Here is a 23,008-nt window from a genome sequence, read left to right as displayed (position 1 = left end):
TTTTATTTTACATGTGTGTACTTTGTTCCTTGTAAACTGACAAATTTCTAATAAAAATTATATTTTGTGAGTGTTTTGTCATTTTTTCTAGCACTACTGTGGGTGACTTACAATATCTGATATAAGAATAAATTTTTTCATTAATAATCTAAATCAGTAAAAGTTATAATAACAGTACTTCATATAACATCTTTCACTTAATTTAAATGAAATTTCACGACAACTCTAAAATGAGTGATTTACTGTCCTCATAAATATATTCTTGTGTATAAGTTTATTCCCAAGAATTTGAGTTCCAATTCTTGCTATGTTTAATGGGAACTAAAGATTTTATTTGTGTGGTAAAATGTTTAGTTAACCTAAACTTTTAAATAAATCATCTGGAACTTGCACTGAAATAGCTCCAAAATATCTCTAAAATAACCTCTAAAAATCTCAAATAGAAATTCAGGAAAAAATGATGATGTTCATTCAGGCAAAATTAAAATAAAAGTGGTAGATAATTCTTAAATTGTTTTTATAAAAATACCAAAATTTTACCTCGGAATATTCTTACATGCTTTGACTGTGTATACTAGTAATTTCCAAGTAGCAAGTTGCAGCAGAATCACTGTCAAGTATTTATTAAGTTTAAGTAATAAAAAATCTATTTGAGAATTTGATTTTGGTAGTAGTTAGACTGGTTGTTCTGAAGGACTCTACTGCTACAAGTAAATCCTAAATTTAAAAGTCATGATTAATACATTCAATGAATCTAAAAATTTGATATTGTATAGTCAGGAAAAAAAGAGAGAGAAGGGAATTGGAACTCAAATTTACAAGTAATTGCTAAAGATGACCAGTGACTATACTGTCACTTACATCCTAAAACTTTTTTTTTTTTTTTTGCGGCATGTAAGGCTCTTTTTTTTAATTGATTTTATTTCTAAACTACATGACAGCAGAATGCATTGCAATTCTTATGACACATATAAAGCAAAATTTTTCATATCTCTGTTTGTATATAAAGTATGTTCACACCAATTCATGTCTTCACACATGTACTTTGAATAATGATGTCCATCACATTCCACATTATTCACATTCACATTATTGCTAACCCCATGCCCCCTCCCTTCCCCTCCAACACCTCTGCCCTATCTAGAGTTCCTCTATTCCTCTCATGCTCCCCCCTCCCTACTCCAGTATGAATCAGACTTCTTATATCAGAGAAAACATTCGGCATTTGATTTTTGGGATTGGCTAACTTCACTTAGCATTATCTTCTCCAACTTCATCCATTTACCTGCAAATCCCATAATTTTATTCTCTTTTATTGCTGAGTAATATTCCGTTTTGTATATATACCATATTTTTTAATCCATTCACCTACTGAAGGGCATCTAGGTTGGTTCCACTGTTTAGCTATTGTGAATTGTGCTGCTACAAACATTGTGATGTGGCTATGTCCCTGTAGTATGCTGTTTTTAAGTCCTTTGGGCATAGACAGAAGAGTGGAATAGCTGGGTCAGATGGTGATTCCAATCCTAGTTTTCCAAGGATTCTCCATACTGCTTTCCATATTGGCTGCACCAATTTGAAGTCCTACCAGCAATGTATGAGTGTGCTTTTTTCCCCACATCCTCACCAACATTTATTGTCTTCATAATAGCTGCCATTCTGACTAGAATGAGAGGGTATCTTAGAGTAGTTCTGATTTGCATTTCTCTAATTGCTAGGGACGATGAACATTTTTTCATATATTTGATTGATTTTATATCCTTTTCTGAAAAGTGTTCATGTCCTTGATCCATTTTTTATTGGGTTTTTTTTTGATGCTTAGCTATTTGAGTTCTTTATATATCCTTGAGATTAGTATTCTATCTGATATGTGAGGTGTAAAAATTTGCTTCCAAGATGTAGGCTCTCTATTCATATCAAGTGATGAAATAGAAGACACCATGAGAAGCCTACCAACCAAGAAAAGCCCAGGACTGGATACATCCTAAAACTTAAAGCAGCAAGAAGTTAAGGGCACTGAACCTCAGAAGTCTTCTGAAAAAAGATAGTATTTGTTTTGTTAAGTAGGCAGCCCTTTCTCCAAGCAGAAGCAAAAGTAATTTGTCTTTAGAAGAAGACATCCTCAATTTTTAAAAAAAGGAAGAGGGGTAATACAGTTCAGATGTGTATGTATGGCATAATCTTACAGAATTGTATATTACTTGTTGGCATTATAAGTAATCAGAAAAAAATCTATCATAATTAAACCACTCATATATGAATTAACATGCAAGATCAAATAGAGGAAAGTTGCCCATTATATAAGCATTTGTTGATAACAATTAGCAAGAGTTTTGACCTCTAGGTGCTTTATATATTTTAATTATTATGTGAATGTATAAAATCTAAAAAGAGACTATTAGAAATAAGTAAGAAATCAGAGACTATAAAAATTACTCCAAGAATATTGCAAAAGAAATAAATAAAACTTTAATAAATAAAAAATAATCAATGGAACTTAATGTACAATCAATATGTCAACAGAAGATAAGTCACAGGTAGGAAGAAATAATATAGAATATGATAGGAAATAGAAAATAAAAGGGAGTAATTCAGAGAATTGTAGAATAGAATGGATTGTCTCACACAATGTATAATTGGTATACAAAATAAGAAAAATAAAAAGAAAGAAAAAAATGCCACGTTTTACAACATGATGAGCATGTAGTTTCAAGAACAGATTGATCCACAGGAAGGTGTAGGAAGCAGAGCATAGTTCAAGCAGGGTACACAAAAAAAAAGTCTGTATCAGGACACATTATCACATAACTAATATTGAAGAACATACATTAGCAGAAGTAATATTTCAAGACTTCTCCACCATAACTGCCATTAACTTGTTTCCATTGAATTATCTTTCAATGTTATTTAAAGTAAAATGTTATGATAAAAGGGGATTCATTACTAACATTCCTATATTTTAAAAGCATTTATATAAGAATTTCAAGGGAAGGGGAAATCACAAGAAAAAAATTCTGAATAGAAGAAAGGATGGAAAACAAATAGAACAGGCAGTATGTAAGTAAATGTGAACACATTTTCTATTGCTATTTTAAAGTGTTGATAATAAAAAAATAAGTAAACTGTGCTATTAAAAATACAAACTGAACTACATAGTGATAGCTTGTGTATCAAGGAGGCAAAGGAAATATAAGGGTCATAAGATTCTGAAGTTGATTGGGAGTAGCTTTCACTACAAATTAGTAATATTGTTTTTCTAAAATTTTAAAAATATTTTTTTTAGTTGTAGTTGAACACAATACCTTTATTTTATTTATTTATATGTGGTGCTGAGGATCAAACCCAGGGCCTTGCATGTGCTAGGTGAGTGCTCTTCTGCTGAGCCACAACCCCAGCCCCAGTAATAATGTTTGTTAAATTTTTGTGTTAGCTCTTTGTTGCTGTGATCCAAACACCTGACAAGAACAACTTAGAGGATGAAAGATTCATTTTTGTCTCACAGTTTTAGAGATTTCGTCCATGGTTGCCTGACTCCAAGGCAGAAACATGGTGAAAGGAGCATGATGAAAAAATGCTTCTTAGCTCATGGCAGACATGGAACAGAGAAGGAGAGAGAGGGGGAAAAAAAGAGAGAGAGAGACAGACAGACAGACAAAGGCCAGAGAGAAGACAGACACTTCCAGGGCACAACCCTAGTGACTTACTTCCTCCTAGTAATCTAGTCAGTCATCCATGGATTAATCCCCTGGTGAGGTCAGAGGTCTAAAGGTCTAATCACTTCCCCCAAATCTACTTCTGAACACATGAAAATTTGAGGGCCCTTCTAGATCTAAACTATAACAGCTCTTATGCCAGTTATCTAAAGATTGTCTTGAAGGTTCTAATTGCTATTTTTGTCTGGCTTTGTGAAGCTGGAACTAACTAGTCCCTTCTAACTTTGAAACATTCTCTTTGCTAGCTAACACACTTTTACATGGCTTTGAATATGGAAGAGCTTTGGGGTCAGAATATCCACAGGAAGATGTCTCTCTTCCAAGGTGTAATTCTCCTTTTAAGTGGGGGTGGGTGGGTTATTTTTATTTATTTATTTAGGTATGGGATTTATTTTATTTTATTTATATTTATTTATTTTATTTTATTTATATTTATTTATTTTATTTTATTTATATTTATTTATTTTATTTTATTTATATTTATTTATTTTATTTTATTTATATTTATTTATTTTATTTTATTTATATTTATTTATTTTATTTATTTATTTTATTTAGGTATGGGATTCCAGTAACCCTCACAGACTACTTTCTCTCTCTCTCAAGTAATACTCCCCACTCAGCTGTTCCCAAACAAGTCAGCGGAGGAGCTCCCCAGCAGTTCCCTGCTTGCTTAGCTAGATCTAGATTTGTTCTGTAATCAGTGAACTGAACTGCTTTCTGGGTAATGCCAGTGGTACCATCAGGGTTCTGTCTCTGTTTCTATAGATCAGCTTAGGCCCTGGCCTTTGGGTACCTTTCTTTACCATAGGAAGGCCACAGCCTCTTGTGGTAGCCACACCCTCTTCCAGAGATGATGAGCTCAGCCTTAGGAGAAGGAGGCCCTATCCTAATTCCTCAGTGCTCACATTGTCCTCTCCTTGAGGTGGTGACTCCTCTTTTACACTTGCTGCCTCAGGAAAACTTAGCATTGTCCTTTAGCACATTTGTACTTAACCACCATGGTTAACTAAACAACTGGTTGTTCTTGTTTTTTAAAGGTCTCTGTATTAAAAGTTTATATTCAATATTTTGTCCTACAGTTTTAAATTCTATATTTATATTGATTTCTATAATCTTATTTGTGCTTTTAAAGTATAATTCTTTCTATTACATTTTGCCTGTTCATATGACTGAATTTCTGTCTACTTGATGAACTCTGACTAGTTCCAAGGAAATTTTCAGAGTAGCCACTATATAATATAATGTATCGTCCTTGAAATAAGTAGAGAGAAAAAGCAGAAAGAAATTCAGTCAACCAAAAAGAAGAAAAATCAAGAAAAGGAACTATAAACAAAGTTTTTAAAAACATACAAATAAAATTACAGAACAAATCTAGATGTATCAACAACTACAGTGAACATAAATATATCAGAATTGCCAATTTAAAAAATACAGACCATAATATTAAATTTTAAAAAGTAGAACTTAGAATTATACACAGAATTGCTTACATATTAAAAAAATAAGACATAGAAATGTTGAAAGATAAAGTGAATATGGAAAAATAAGTTGATAAATATGAATGACAAGTTACCAGTACATATAAACACAGTATTCTTATACTAAAAGATAAAGCAATATGGTCCAAAGCAAATAAGCAAGTGAATAGAATATCATCAGTCATTAGGAAAATAAATATTAAAATCACAATGTAAACCACTTTGTATCTGTCAAAATAGTTGAAATAAATTTAGTAACCACACCAAATGCTGAGGAAGAGAAATTGAATCTCTCATACTTTATTGATGGACATGTAAAATGGTCTAATCACTCTGGAAAAAAAGTTTGACAATCTTGTTTTTGGGGGGATTTTTGTTTTGTTTTGTTTTTGGTTGTGTTATTTTTGTATCTTAAGGGAATGGCTTAGATTATTAATCTGAGTCTTTTCTGTATGTAGCCATAACAATTTGTTTCCATATACCACTTTAGCTGCATCCCACACTCTGATGTAATTTATAGTTATACATTGGAGTGTATGTATTTATGACGGCTGCTTTAAATTTTTTTTCATATAATTCTAACGTCTGATTCAACTCACCATGGGTGATTTTCCTGGTTCTTGGTATTAATAGGTGATTTCCTATTGCATTGTGAACATTTTATTCCTTATACAAGGAGACGTTTAGTTGTTTTTTTTTGTTTTTTTCCTTTTTGCAGTACTGGGGATGGAATGGAGGACCTCATGCATAAGAGACAAGCACCCTATCACTAAGCTAAATTTCCAGCCTTCTTTATTTATTTTGAGACAGGGCCTTACTAAATTGTCCATAATGGGCTCAAACTTTCTATCCTCAATAGGCAAATGATGTGTGCCACCATCCCTGGCCTTTTGTGTGTGTGCACAGGGGGCAGGGGACAGGGGAGTAACAGGGGTTGAACTCAGAGGCACTCAACCACTGAGCCACATCCCCAGGCCAATTTTTTCTATTTTATTTAGAGACGGAGTCTCACTGAGTTGTTCAGCACCTTGCTGTTTAATGAGGCTGGCTTTGAACTTGTGATCCGCCTGTCTCAGCTTCCTAAACCGCTCGGATATAAGGTGTGCGCCACCATGTCCAGCATCCCTGGCCTTTTTGTTTGTTTGTTTGTTTCTGCAACAGTGACTCTGTTTAGGTTTAACACACAGGTCCTGGTTTGCTTTTCTGTGAGCTCTGTTCTCAGTTACCAATTTAATTTGCAGAACTGTGTAGGTTATTCTGGCCTCCTTGGTTTAAGTGGTACCACTGGGACTACCAGTGCTCACTTTTGGTGCTGCCAAAAATGGCTTTCCCTGAGTAAATGGGACATAACTTCCCTATGTTCATATATGAATATATGACCACTGTAACTCCACATCACATATATCCACAAGAATGGGAAGTTATACTCCATGTATATATGATATGTCAAAATGCATTCTACTGTCATGTATAAATAAAAATAGCAAATAAAAAATAAATTAAAAAAAGGAAAAGGCTTTCTCCGAATCAGACAACTAGGCACATTTTCCCTCCATCAAGAGGGAAATCGGAGACCCATAGGGACAAACTGGCTTCTCAGTCCAAGGCTTCTGTCTACGTCCTTACTTCTGCCTTTCCCATGTTCTCCTGATGAGAAAGAGAAGGCTCAGGCCCACGTGAGTGAATTAGCTTCTCTGACTTGGGACTATTTTAGCAAGAAGTCATCTCTTTTGCTTCTGTAGGACAGAGATTACCTCCGGGGTCATATTTTGTTGTGGTAAAAATCACCTAACAGTGACTTCTGCTGTCCTACTGTCCCTCGGTAGGGGATGTGTTATGGTTTAGATGTAGTGTCCCCCCAAAGCTCACATAAGTCCATGCAAAAAGGTTTGGAGGAGAAATGATGGGGTTATAGTCTCAAAATAATTAGTGAGTTAATCCCTGATGGGATTAATTGGGTGTTAACTGGAGGCCAGTTGGGTGTGGCTGGTTCATTGGGGGTGTAGCTATAAGGTATATATTTTATGTCTAGAGAGAGGAGTCTGTCTGCTTTCTGGTCATCAAATCAGCTACTTCCCTCTGCCACACTCTTCTGCCATGATGTTCAGCCTCACCTTGAGCCCTGAGAAATGGAGCCTTCTATGGACTAAGACTTCTGAAACCGTAAGCCTTCAAATACAATTTTCTTCCCTAAAATTCTTCTGGTCAGATCTTTTTGGACTGTAAAAGTTGACTAAAACAGGAGAGGAATCCCAGGCCTTCCCATGCGAGCAGCCTCCGTGGCCTGGCTGTATTCAGTGGTTGGGTAATGTTCTCAGGTTCAACTCACCTTCCTTGGTACCTATCCACAAAAGACAGGGAGAATCTTGGGAGAGCGCTTCTAATGGCTGCTAATTGTTGGCACAGATCCTGATCCATCCTCCACACGATTGGCCTTCCCTGTGGTTTCCAGAGGAATTCCCATCCCATCCTGGGGAGGAATGAGACTACCTGGACTGCTTCCTGTTTTTCTTAGGGGGTCAGAAAATGAAAGGTCTGGATCTTCTCTTTCTGCTATGTGAGGAAATGAGAGATGATGTGCTGATATGCTGTTCCTTAAATCTTGGGGTTCCAGTGCAGCTCCCCTTCTTCCTAAAATCTTTCAGAATTCTATTTGGTTGTCTCTAATGTTATGTTCAGGATTTATAGATGTGTTTAGCAGAGAGGAGCAGAGAAAGAAGAGACTATTATATCTCCATCAGAAGATAACTTGCCATTACTAAAATGTGTCTTAAAACCTAATCCATTCCTGAAAACTTCAAGGCCAGGGAGAAGGAAAGCTGATAGTGTCAATCAGCCCCAGGAAAGGCCTGAGAACCAATGTTGGGGAGGGGATGTGGTGTAACCAGGATCTCTAATATTAAAAGTGGGGAGGATGGATATCCTAGCAGGAGAAGAGAAAGCAAGGATTCCCCCTCCCTCCTTCTTTCTATCCAGACTCTTAGTGGACTGGATGATACTCACCTATTTGGTGAGAACAGATCTTCTTAACACACTCCATGATTCATATGCTGATCCCTTCTAAAAATACCTTCACAGACACACCCAGAAAACATGTTTTCCCAACTTACTGGGAATTTCTTGGATCACTGAATTGTACACAAAGAACTGTCACAATATTTTCCTACAAAATCTCTAGAATACTAAAATGTGAGGTTACTGAATTGAATTTACAAACAAGAGATGGAAATTTGTTGATGTCTTACTGGAGAGAAAACTGAAACCCAGAACAAGGGTGCAAGTTCACTTTGCACCATCAGATTTGCTCAGATCCAAAGAATGAAAACCTTGGCACTAGTGTCTGCATTGGGACTATGGGGGATTAGACTTTAAGACTCAGAGAAGTAAGAAGTGAAAACTGACAAGTCTATGCAGAATCAGCATTTGTGAGAGATGGCACTCTAGTTAGGAGTGTAGCTACCTACATTCTGTGCAGAGCAGAAAACCTCTCTCTGTCCAAGGCTCTAAAAAGGAAAAGCAAAAATTCCTTGGAATAAATAAAACCTATAACACTGTGCTTTTTCTGGTATAGGGTTCAGATTTGCCCTATTTTTCATACTGTGGGAATCTCAATGAAAGGATTAAGCAATTAATAAAATTTGATCAAGACTATGTAATATTCAGAGTGCCAAGCAAAAATAAAAGCAAATCTGTTCTAGAGAGAAATAATTTTATGAGCCAGACAATGGGCTTTCTATTTTTAAAAAATCCTGAAAAAGGTAAGTATGCAAAACTGTAATGCAAAAAGTTCTTCAGAACATGATAGAATTATCTAAAACAGACAATAAAATAAATGTATTTGAATTGAATAAAGTAAAATTTTAAATATTAAAAACCACCGGAAAAGCATAAGTTCTCATGAAAAATTCAAGATCTGATAAAATGTCATTATTCATACTTCATGATTTGAAATAATAGTAAAAATAATGTAAAATATATTTTTATGTAAGGGAAGAGCTTATGCTAATTGTAGTTTATGATCTCACTACTGAACTCTTGTTTTAATAATTTATAAACAAATACAGAAAATAGCATCCCAAATGGAGAATATGGCATCTCTGATCTCTTTACACATCAGGAGGCTATCTACAACTTAAACAAGATAAATTTGCTTACATCCAACTACTTTACTTCAGGGGAAACTAACACTAATCTAAACTACCAAAAAAATACAGGAAGCCAATGCAATTAATGATGTGTCTGTCTGTCTCTTTCTCTCTGAAACTGGTTGATTTTTTCAAGTAACAAGACAAGGTAACCAGCTGTATAAGGTTTGCTAAGAGAACCAGAAATGACACTTGAACTACTCATCAAATCTTCCTTTTGATTCAGTCCTATTTTCTGGAAATTAGGATAGAAGACTGAAATATATCCCTTAACTGGCATAATGGGATTCAAAAATCATTCCTTTATTATGTTTTTCTTCTTAGTTTATGGGATCAATTTTCCATATGGTATTTGTAGTTTTTACAGAAAAGTTTGTATTTTGGCTTTCTCCCTTGTAAAACACATGTTCTTGAGTTCTTGGAATCTGATTGAACATCTTCTGTCTCAGAGGATGCCTGGAGGCCGTTTTTATGTTATCTCTGGGGTTTAGATACACACAACCTCCAGCCACAAGCTGGACTTTAATTACTTTAACTTAGGAGGGCTTTTCAGTTGTGGGTGGGCATGAACATTTTTTTTTCTCTTTGTCTTTTTATCCCCACACAGACTATTCTTGAACCAAAACAGCAAAAGAGTAATAATAATATTTCCCACCCTGGATGTCATCATGGCTACTAAAATTTACTGCATTTTAGAAAAAGACAAAGTAGTGGACTAAACACTGAAAATAGAAGCAAACTCATATCCAGGGTCAAGGAAGCCACAAAAATAAGAAGCTCCTCAGCCCCCCAGGCTTCATTTTGGCATTTTTGTCTTTTGGCCAAAGACAAAAGAGAAAATGCAAAAAGAAAAGCTCTTGTATGGGTGTATGCATCCAACACTCTTGTTGTCTTAATGTTCAGAATCTCAAGAGAAACCTCTGTTTCCATAGCAAGTGCAATTGTATGTCTGACACACTGTAACAATATAAGATGGTATTAATGTTGACAGAAAGGAAAATGGCACTGCAGCCAACATCAGAGTATCTGCTCAATCATAATCTGGAATTTCCTTTGTTATGGTCTGGCAAATTTCCCATTACCAAACTGGAGTAAAAATAGTAGTACTACTGGGGATTCTTCAGTATTAATTTGTCCAAATCTTTTCCATGTTTCTTTTGCTTCCAATACAATTTTTTTCTCATTATTAGTATATGGCCCTATCCACTTTAAGTCACTGAGGACATCTGAAAATAAGTGTTTTAGTTTTTAGTCCCTAAAATAAAAATTTTGATAACTTTTTGCCCATTGTGCATAAAACATTATACATATCTATCACACTTAATACATTCTAAAACACAGTTTCTTAAGTAAATTCATAATACCACTATAGGTCACATGTATAGAAACAAAATACAGTGCCTATTTGATGACTAAGGAAAGAGACATAAAGTAGCAAATATCTTGGCTGAGGTATCTATATGGTAAGTGATTCAACAGGTCTTGATCCAGATTCTGCCTACTGCCCTACACATTCTGAGTCATAATTTTGGGTTCAAATCCCGTTTCCAAAACATGTTCTTTGAGCAGGGAACCTCCCAATTCCTCGCTTTTAAAACAGGAATTAAAAGCTTCCTGTCTTTTAGATTTTTAAAGAATTTAAAGATATGCTGTATATAAAAATATTTAGAGCAGCAACACGAGAGTATGACCTTATTTCAGGTCATTTCTGTCATTATTTCATGAGAAATATATATATATATATATTTTTTCAACTTTCCCGTAGACTTTGTACCCTTGCCTGTATTTCTTTCCTCACTCCAGTCTGTATGTCTTTCTACCTTTAACTATTCAGTCTAATCCAGTGTCTACTTTGGATCATTCCTTTCTATTTACCAATATATCCAGATTCTTTTTTACATGGAAAAATGATCATCCTTCCTCAAGTATCATCTTTTCTTCTCTCTCTGTTACTCTGAATATTTTCAAAGAACCACAAAACTTTTAACTTTCCAGCTGGAATGACCCTCTAATTCCTGTTCCTCCTTTCACTGATTAGGCACACAGAGCTTTGGGCAAGGAAACAAGCACCCACCCAAGAAGCAGGAGGCCCTGAAGTCTGTCAGTCCTCCCAAGTGGAAGGAGGAGGGGCTCCTTCACTTGTCTTCACTGTTCAATTATTCATCCAATTACTCATCAATTTTCAGCCTTTTAGATTTTTTTTTTTTTTGCTACAATACTGTTCTAAAAATGGTAACTATGGATTCACTATCTTTGGCATGCCAAACCTTGTTTACACTTTACATCTCTACTTTCCAATACAACACATGACATTGAGCTTCATTTTTTAATTATCCTTTTAAAATGTACCTTTTTTCTCCCCTCTCTTTTTTCTAAGAAAGATGCTCTACTGACCTTTCATTTTAGCATCATTTCTCACTGTACTTCTACCTTTGGGTCCTAAATTTTCTCATTTTCTTTCAATCATAACAGCACTGCTATTAATTTTCTAAACAGATTCAACAACTCAACATATACCTTTTAAATCCTACTTTTGAGGCATGCCTTGGGCCACACACTGAGTATGGAATTAGAAGGAATAAGATCTGTTCAATCCCAAGCCTCAGAGACCTTATGAATCCTGTGGTGATACACTAGGGTGCTGCTATTTAACAAGAGACTCGACATCCATTACCAAAGGGGAAAAAAAATCCAATTTATAGAGTTTGCTAAAATGGTATAACAATCTTGAAAATACTCAAAGAAAAGTAGGGAAGACACATTAATAAAGAGCACTTGTAAGCCAATATTAACTGTCTCTAGCATACTGTGAACTTAACATTAAATGTAAAAACCCCGATAAATAGATATTTACAAACTTCATAAATAGTATGCCCAGCTGACTTCTTTCACAAGTATTTGCAAAGAACCTAACTTTTTCCATTATAGAGCTCTAATTCTTCAAAATGCTTTTCATAATCTTTTTGTTGTTTAATAATAGCACTAAATAAAAAATAAAACAATTGTTACTACAAATATTATTTGGAAGTAAGTTATTCTGTAAGCAGTGTACTCCTTTTATTCTAGTTATCAAATTTTATTTTCTAAGGAAGATTTAGGTTCTGATTAAAACTATGTGGAAAGTATAGAGAGAGGCCATATACTCCTGTTTTCATACATACACAGTTTCATTACCTGTTAATATATGGTATCACATTGGCACTTTGTTACGATCAGTGAATCTATATTGACACAAATACCAATCAAAACCCAGGTTACATTAGGTCCCACTCTTCCTGTTGTACCTTTTATGGGTTTGCACAAAATATGATAGTATGTAGCCACCATTGCAGTTTTATGCAGACCAGTTCTCTGTGTTCTGCCTCTTCTTCCCTTCCTTCCCCTAACTTCTTATAACACTCTGATCATTTTATTGTCTCCACAGTCCTTCTTTGTCCAGAATCTTGTGTAATTGAGACTATATAGTGTATGGTATTTTCAGACTGGTTCTTTTCACTTCGTAATATGCTTTTAAGTTTTCTCCATGTCTTTGTATGGGTCAATCACTTATTTCCTTTTAGTGCTGAATAATATTCAATATTCTATATGTAGTACAGTTTATCTACTCGACTACTGAAATTTGCTCCTTAGTTTAGGCAATTACAAGTAAGCTGCTATAAACAGTTGTGTACAGGTTTTGGTATGGACATGTTTTCAATTCATTTGGGTGAACATCAAGGAGCATGACTGCTGCATAGGATAGTAAAAACACATTTTATTTTGGAAGAAATTGTTGATTTCTTACAAACTGGCAGTACCATTGAGCATTCCCTCCAACAAGTAATATGTGTTCCTGTTGCTCCACATCCCTGCCAGCAGTTGGTGTTATCGTAGCTTTGGGTTTTACCCCTTCTAATGAATTTGTTATGGTATTTCATTATTGTTTTAATTCATGATGCTCTAAGGACATATAATGTTGATCATATTTTCATATGCTCTCTTGCTCTACATGTCTTCTGTGGGTAAAGTATCTATTCAGGTCTTTTTTCTATTTTTTACTCAAGTTGTTTTTTTCCTTATTGTTGAGGTCTTATCATTATTTGTGTACCTTATCAGATATGTCTGTTGAAAATATTTTTTCTCAGTGTGATTTGTGTTTAAATTCTCTGAACATTGTCTTTCTTTGAAAAAATAAGTTTAATCAAGCCCAGTTCACCAATTCTTTTTAATGTATCTTGCTTTCCATGTTGGGTCTAAAAAGTGCCATACCAAACTTTCTCTAGGTTTTCTCCAACATTAATGTTAATATAGTTTTGCATTTTACATTCAGAACTATGAAGTCTTTGTCTACATTATCTCTTTGCATGAAGATGCCCTCTTGTTAGCACCATTTATTGAGAAAACAACTGCTTTTGCTCCATTGTATCACTTTTTCTCCTTTGTCAAATATCATTAACTACATTATGTAGGTCTACTTCAGGGCTCTGTATTCTGTTTTATTGCCTTGTCTGTCTGTTCTTTCATCAATACCACATTATCTTGACTCCTATGAATTTATACTGTCTTAAAGTCCAGTACTTTTTCTTAGTCTTCTAAGATTATTTTTCTCTTTCAATATAGTTTTGGCCATTTTGGGTCTCCAGCCTCTCTAAATAAACTTTAGAATCAGTTTGCCAATATCCATAAAAAAATGGCTAAAATTTTTATTAGATTGCACTGAACCTGTAGATAGCATTGTGAAGAAATGATATGTTAAAGACACTGAATCTTCTATTCATAAACAGGGAATAACTTCCCATTTATTTAGTTCTTCTTAAAATTTCTTTCATATGAGCTTTACAGTATTTCTCACTTAAAGCTTGCAAATATATTTTAATATTTATACCTACCTATTTCATTTTGAGGGGTCCTAATATAAGTTGCATATTTAACTTTCCTTTCCACTTATTCCTTGTGGAAACTGGAAAAGAACTGATATTAGAATATTAAACTAGCACCTAAAAACTTATTATAATGGATTATTAGTTATAGAAACTTTTGTTTATTCTTTCAGATCTTTTAAATAGAGCAGTCTGTCATTTGCAAATAAAGACAGTTGTTTAATCTTCATCTATAATCAGTAACTGTTTTATTTTTTATTCTTGTCTTATTACATTAACTATGATTTTGAAAATGATGAGAGAGGACATCCTCACTCTGTTTCTATTCTCATTAGAAGATCTATGGTCTTATTGTTAGGTATGAGTCATTAGTTTAGTTTTTTGTAGATATTCTTTATCAATCAAAGAAGTTCTCCTCTGTTTCTAGTTTTGCTTAGATATTTATCATGAGTTGGTGTTGGATTTTGTAAGATGCTTTTTCTGCTTCTTTTATTTGATTTTATATTTTTCTTATTTATTCTATTGATGTGATGAAGTGCAATGATGTATGTATGTATGTATGTATGTATGTATGTATTTATACTGGAGCATGATCCCAGAGCCTTACACATGGTAGGTATGTGCTTTAATGTGAGAGGGGTCTTCATATAAACCTGCCTCAGATGAAGGAACACTTTTGTGGTTGGATGGCATCACTGCTAATCATCTTTGCTTCAAAGAGGTTAAAAGAAGGATCAGAAAAGCTCTTCTGAAGAAGGCGCCTGGTTATAGGTCTACCACTTGCGCCTGGATTTTGAAAATTTGGGGGAAGTTTGTTCTTCCTGTGTAAAAAAAAAAATCTTCACTATTCATTCTATCAGTAGCTAAATTATGAATGTTTCACAATAATTCTGAGTGTTTCGTAATATTGTTTTGGGGGGAAAGCAAAAAATGAGAAACAGTCATTCATCTATTATCTTTTTTTTCTCTTCTTTTTTCAAGTCTTCAAATTTTTACCATATCCCTTACTGTAAAGGATCTTAACATTAGTTCTTGATGGATAAGGCAGACATCCTGCTCATAGCACCTATTCTTCAATATCCAATCCACTTCCAGTACTTGCATTGTTATTTAAGCCATAATTTTGCTCTCAATCTAGGTCCTCTTCAGTACATATATAAATAAAGCCTTTCATTAATTTGAACTGTCTTCATCCATTTTTAGGATGTCAGCTTTCCCCTAGTTGATAGATTTTATAAACTTTATTTTTTAAAAATACGATTTTTATATCCTTCAAACAATTTTGCCTGTCTCTTTTATGGCCCATTTGCATGATATGCATGTGCATGATGTATGATCTCCTCTACCTTGAGATGGTACCTTTATAGGTGTCATGTAATTTGGAAAAGTTATGTCCATTAAATTCTAACTATTTTATTTGTCCTCCTTAATTGTCTGAACTAAAATATGACATAGAAAATAGACATATGTGGTTTCAAAAGTAATTGAAATTTCTCCATGGAAAAAGCCTAAATAGGTATTATTTTCAAAATAAAAATATCAAATAATTTTAAAATGTAACTCTAAATTGTTGGCAAAAATAAAATAAAATAAATCAGCAAGTGCCAACCAAAACATTGGTTTCTTTATTTTTAGTTTAATTATAACAGTAAAATCCCTAAAACTAATCCATAATGTTGTCATATAGAATACCATAGTAAATAATTAAAGCAAGAAAGTTTTAGCTGTATAAATAGATGTCTAAGAGGTTAGATTATAAATAATATCTGTGTAATTTAAGTCATATTATTGCACTTAAATTAATTATTTTAATCATAATTTTGTACAATATTTCTCAATGTATGTTCGAAGGAACATTATGTTTTCAAGATATGCCATCAAAAATTGCTCCATGAACAATGAGTCTGTCCCAACTCTAAACTAATTTCTTATTCTCCCCAAAGAGTCACAGTACATGTATAATAAATACCCTGAAAATTTGATCAGAGGATTAAAAATTTATATTGTATGTTCTATACTTTCCTTTTCTATGATACTTGTGAACATCATTATTTTTTGGAAAAGGATACCTTGCATATTAAATGAAGTTAAGAACAAGTTATATTGGAACAAACTGGGCCCTTAATTCAGTGTGGTATCCTAAAAGGAGGAGACAGACACACAGGGAGGGCAGCACATGAAGACACAGCCAGACATTGCATTGACATTTCTACAAACCAAGCATGTGTGAGGATTCCTGCAGCAGTAGAAATTAAGAGAGGGCATGGAATAGATTGTTTGAGCATTCAGAGAGAACATGGCTCTGCTGGCATCTGGATTTTAGATTTCTAGCATGTAAAACTGAGAAAATGTATGATTGCTCTTTCAGGCCACCCAGTTTCTGTTACTTTGTTAGGGTAGCTCTAGAAAACTAATACGAGTGACAAAATTTAATAGTTAGAGCTAATAGGTGCATAAACCTCTCATATTTATAGAAACATTCACATACTACTAAGAGATAATTGATATAGAAAATAAATACCATCCCCAAGTCTGCAATGTCATTTGAATAATTATTTTCAAGTTCATTTATATAAAATAATATTAGTTGAATTCTCATTTAGAAAATATATATATACTTATACTCATTTAGAAAATATGTATACTTATTGTTATTTCAAAATGCTTTACATGTGTTTGTACTTTATCAATTCTGCTCAAATTTAAATTTAGTACAAAATCCTACTTTTTTAGTTAAAAGTATAGTATACAAAATAAATCCCATAATGTTCGTTAAGTTTGAAGTAATCGTCAAATTCCTTGTCTCTAAATGTGTGTGTGTGTGTGTGTGTATATCTCAACTCTCACTTAGGAAAATTCTGCATGAAGCAAAAGAGTTATAGTAACCAATAAATATGAAAAAAGAGTTATAGTAACCAATAAATATGAAATCTGATTCATTTGGGACAAGGTTAATTTTTGCTCATGTCATAATCAGAATATATATATGCATAGGTGGGTATTTGAATTTTGTGTGTTTTCCAAGATATATCTTAGTTTCTTATAAGCATCTATAATAGCTTTCTATAGCATTGAGTCACTATCCCTGGAATAACTGTCTTCCAAATAAAAACAGAAGATACAAATCATAGAGAATGTTCTTCCAAGAAGTTGATTTCATAAATCACTTAATGCTGGAATAAAAGAAATGCCAAAACAGACAAAGTTTAGAATTGTGCAGGTATTTTAGTATTTTTGTGGTTTTTAAAACACATTATTATCTTTTATTATTGAAGCTGTTTTTTTTGTTGTTGTTATTTTTGCTAAAATAAGTATTAAAATTTACTAGGAAGTCTCTGAACCCTGTATTTTATCATTCAATAATACTGGAAAATTATCAGTCAATCAGAAAATCAGTTTTTAAAAACTCAGCTGATAAAAATTGAAACCAGTGATTTTTACAAGAACAAGTCCCATATATAAATGATTAAATATTTATAAACTTAAAAAAATATAATATCACAAAAGTTTTTTCTTGATGTTAGAACAGAGTTGTTGGTTACTATCAAACATGGACATATAAAACATAGAAATTTGTGAGAATTTCAATTATTTGAAGGAATCCAACTCAGGAAAATTCTGCATGAAGCAAAAGAGACAAGATCATGTTATAGTAACCAATAAATATGAAATCTGATTCACTTGGGACAAGGTTAATTTTTGCTCATGTCACAATCATAAATATTAGGAAGCTCTCCTTGGAGGATCTTTATCAAGGAGCAACTTGGAGATCTTCCTTCCTTTCATTTTGTACTGATTCTAGCTTTAGGAGGAGGTCTTTGGGAAGCACCTTGAAAAGGTGAAGTGAACAATTGCACTGGGGTTTTTATTGCCAGGTTTAGAAAAGTGCTTCTGTTCATATTCTAGTCAGGAACCTCTCATATCATTGAAAAATAATCAGAAAATGTAATATTTCTATGTTCACAGAAAATAAAATAGGATCGGATAAACACAAAATAGCATCTGACAGGACTTCAACATTAGTCTCTATATATTTTGGAACTATCAATAATCATATTCCTTTTGACCACCTAATAAGATAAATCTAAGTTTCTCCTGTGTAAAATGAGAGGAAAAAGTTTTTTTTTTGGTAAGGTTTTCTCTAGCTTTAAAATTATCATATTCTAAGATAGTTCTTAGGTCTTAATGAATTTTTTTCTACTCAAAGTTTCTGTATATACTTCTCATATATACTTTTATTTCAGTAAATAATTTATAAAATTCTATGCTTATTGGAGATTAAATATACCTAAGAAGAAATAATCTTCACCTCAAGGTCTTAACAACTAAATTGAGTAAAAAATTATTTTAATAAGACAAACCAGAAAGATCTACACAACAAAATAGAGATATAAAAATATTGGGAAACTGACAAAGAACAGTTGATATTCCATTTGGCTATCTTCTAGAACTCTGAGGGGGGTTTCTTCTTTTGTTTCCTTCATCTTGCATTCTTTTTTATATTTTCTCAAAATGTGATCTTATAAATAAAATCTGTAGTAGGTTAGTTCTCTATGCTATATTTTCAAATTCCTTAAACTATGCCATATTTAGTGCATGAAAGAAATTGATTTACAGTTTCAGTTTCATATTAACATAAACAATTCAAGAAACATTGCGCTTTTAAAAATATCTAAGCTTGTGACTTTTATGCTGTAGCATTTATTCCATAATTTGCAAAAAAAAAAATAAGAACATTTTTCAAGTGTTTATCAGTCACACTTAAGTGGTTTGTAGCTTTTGTTTTGATGAGGAAATGATGAAAATCCAATCTCAATACAATATGTAGATTCAAGAGAACAATTTCCATTAGTTTCTTCTCCTGCTGTGGAAATGGAATGTGGCTTATTCATTTATGGAAAACTTGTATAGGTTTACTATGTACCACTCAGAGCTTTAAAAATATTCAGTTTTTAATTATTTATTTATTTGTTGGTTTATTTATTCTTGTAGTGCTGGGAATTGAACCCAGGGCCTTGTGGATGGAAGGCAAGCACTCTACAAACTGAGCTATATTCCCAGAACTATATTCAGTCTTTTAAAGCCTCATCTCTACTTCGTGAGTAGACACTACTCTTACCATCATTTTGTAATGAGGAAACAAGGCAAGAAAGATTCAGTTACTTGTCCAACATCACCACAGTAAGGGCTGAAGCTGGGATTCTTATTCAGGCCTATGGCTAAAGAATCTGTTCTCTAAATACCATGCAACGGGTGTGAAAGAAATTTGGCAATTCACTAAATACTTGTACATATAGCGGCTCTCGTGGTTAACAGGCATCCGGGAAAAGGATAAATAGATTCATGTCTAGTTCTTTGACACGAAAAAGTCATCCAAGAGAAAAATAGCCACCAGAAGATATTAAACTGTTGGGATGGTCATTTCTATATTTTCTAAAACCTTTCTGTTAGGAAGTAAACAGATAAAAATTTCCTTTCAAACTAGTTGTTTTATATATAAAAACAGGTAAATTTAGTATGGACATCACTGTGTACTTTCAGACTAGTTACTTAGAACAGGAATGAAGTTTAAGAGTGTGACTACTCTTAAAAACACGCTCAAAGAAAAACACTAGCTTCTAAGTCATTGATTCTATTACTATTTTAGATGTAAAGAAAATCACAGAGCTTTCCACGTTCCAGAAATGAAGTAAGCATCTGGCCACGGGAGAGTCGCTGTACTCCAGTTTGGAAATAAAGGGCATGTGTTTGGTAACAGTTTCTTCAAAAGAATTACAGAAAAGACAGCGATGATTTAGAAACTATCCTCTAAGGAAATTTATCATGCTCTTTGCAGGAGACAAAACAGCCTTCAATTTTGTATGCAAATTCTTGTCAGCAAGTACATTATGGTGTAATAGACAATATATGATCATGCTATGAAATTGTTTTTGTTTGGATTTTTGTTTGTTTGTTTTGTTTTGACATTGGTAAAGATATTCTTGATTTGGTTTTCTTCAGATCCAGGCAGGCACATTATTAGTGTGAAGACTTATTTACTTACCTGAGTGCTATAGGTACAAAACTTTTTGTCTTTGACCAGATAAAACCACATTGCCTTTTTGTTACTTGCTTTGTGTCACAGGACAGACCTCCTTTTATATGAACTGTTTTGCAAAGTGAGTTATTAGTCATTCTAATCCCATTTATGTAATAATTTATCATGAACCTACTATCTTATATTGTGGATCCTAGACCTACTGTTGTATTTCACTGACCTATATATGTATTGACAAGGAATAGATCTTTTAAAAATATTATAGATTTCTAACCTTTGTATATTTGCTAAAACAGATTGGCGTTTGTCTTAGTCTTCTTACACTGCCATAACACAAAACCATAGACTAAGGGTTTAAAAAAACACATTTATTCTCTCACAGTTTGTTTTAGTCAGCTCTCTTGTTGCTGTGACCAAAAAGACCTCAAAAAAACAAATAGAGGGTGAAAAGTTTATTTGGGGGTTCATTGTTTCAGAGGTCTCAGTCCATAGACTGCTGGCTCCATTTCTTGGGCCATAAAGTGAGGCAGAACATCAAGGCAGAAGTGTGGGGGAGAAAAGTGGCTCAGGACATGGCAAGGAAGCAGAGAGAGCTTGTTCTCAACAAGAACAAAATATATACCCCAAAGGCAGTCCCTAGGGACCCACCTCCTCCAGCCACACTCTACCTTCCTGCAGTTACCACCCAGTTAATCCTTGCCAGGGGATTAATTCAGTGACTGGATGAAGGCTCTCATAACCCAATCATTTAACCTCTAAACCTTGCCTGTCTCACACATGAACTTTTGAGTGACACCTCACATCTAAACCATAACACTGTTCCAGAGAGTGGGAAGTCATCAAGGTCTAGCAGTGCTTAGTCTCTGGTAAGGGTATTTTCCAGGGTGCAGGCAATCACATTCTCATGTGACCCTCACTTGCAGGGGAAAGTAAACTCTCTGTTGTCTCTACCTAAAAGAAAACTAATCCCATCAGGATGGAGCCTCATGATCTCTTCATCTACCTCTAAATCTTAACACGCCTCAACAAGACTCCTAAAGTACAAGAAGTAAAATCAATAATCGAGAAATGAGATGGTATCAAACTAAAAACTAAAAAGCTTCTTCACAACAAAGCAAACAATCAAGAACATGAAGAGAGAGCCTACAGAATAGGAGAAAATCTTTGCCAGCTGCACCTCAGATAGAGCATTAATTTCCAGGATATACAAAGATCTCAGAAAACTTAACACCAAAAAACAAATAACCCAATCAACAAATGAGCAAAGGAACTGAACAGGCACTCACAGAAGAAGAAATAATAATGGTCAACAAATACATGAAAACATGTTCAATATATCTAACAATTAAATAAATGCAAATTAAAACTACACTGAGATTCCATTTCACTCCAATCAGAATGGCAATACAAGCAATAATAAGTGCTGATGAGGATGTGGGGGGAAAGGTAAACTTATACATTTTGCTGGGTGGAACTGCAAACTGGTGCAACAACTCTGGAAATCTGTATGGCGATTCCTCAGAAAACTTAGAATGGAACCACCAGTTGACCCAGTTATGCCCTCCTCGGTATATATCCAAAAGACTTAAAATTATCATACTACAGTGATGCAGCCACATCTATGTTTATAGCAGCTCAATTCACAATAGCTAAACTATGAAACCAACCTTGGTACCCTTCAATAGAAGAATGGCTAAAGAAAATGTAGTATAAATGCACAATGGAATATTACTCAGCAAAAGAAGAATGAAATTATGGCATTTGCTGGTAAAGGGATGGAACTGGAGACTATCGTGCTAAGTGAAATAAGCCAATCACCCCAAAATCAAAGGCCAAATGTTCTTTCAGATATGCAGATGCTAAAAATAGAAGTTCACTGGATTAGACAAAGAGAAATAAGGGAAGGGAGGGACGATGGGAATAGGAAGACAGTAGAATGAATTGGACATAACTTTCCTATGTGCATATATGAATACATGACCAGTGAAACTCCACATCAAGTACAACTGCAAGAGTGGAATCCTAATTAGAATAAGTTATATTTTGTGCATGTATAATATGTCAAAGTATACTGTTATGTTTTCTATTCTATTTTTTTATTTTAAAAAGAATTTTTAAAATCCTAACACAAATACAAATAACTCTCAAAGACATCACACTGGGTTTAGAGCTTCAATGTATGGTTTTGAGATGGAGTGTAATCAGTCAGTTCATAAAAGGGGTAATCTTTTATTTTATTAAAGACAGATTTTTGCTGTTTGTTCATTTCTATGGATGAAATCTAGATTCACAGACTTACCTATGAATGAAGTTGTATTATTATGTTTCTCTTCATATGTTCCCTTTTGGGAACAAGGTCTACTTTATAAACAACTGCATTGTATTGGGGAATATGGACCTCAACTTATTTTTCTGAAATATTTTTATGGTTTTCCACCCCAAGTTTGTTTGAAAGTATTAGAAAAAGATATTTAAATTCAATAATGACATCTCAGGCATAAGTTAAGCCCACCCATAAGATGGTAGGAAATGTATAGTTTTTGCCGCATCTCAAGAAATTCAGTACTCATTCCTGTGTAAATTCTTTTTAGTTTCATAAAAGAAGAAATCTGAATGGTTTGATAGATGAAGAACAAAGAGATACTTTTCTCTCATCCCTACTGGAACATAGGGGTTTACACACAAAATGAAAATGGCAATAACCAGTTTAAAGTAGTACAGGCAACAAGGGCATAATACTGATACTCGAGCTATAACTCAGTATACTTGGGGT

At 33.8% G+C, this 23,008-nt stretch overlaps 1 protein-coding gene across 1 annotated transcript in view; it reads right to left on the bottom strand.

The window, feature by feature from the left end:
- The window catches only part of LOC124106515 (protocadherin Fat 1-like), a 149,747-nt gene that overhangs the window by 67,854 nt on the left and 58,885 nt on the right, over positions 1-23,008 (bottom strand). The gene's annotated exons all lie outside the window — the stretch shown is intronic.

Source organism: Marmota monax, unplaced genomic scaffold, assembly GCF_021218885.2.
Source record: "Marmota monax isolate L192 unplaced genomic scaffold, Marmota_monax_Labrador192_F-V1.1 WCK01_AAM20220418_F8-fsc00065, whole genome shotgun sequence".
NCBI lineage: Eukaryota > Metazoa > Chordata > Mammalia > Rodentia > Sciuridae > Marmota > Marmota monax.
Note: the sequence above shows the minus strand (reverse complement) of the source record. Positions and strands in the feature narration are given on the sequence as shown.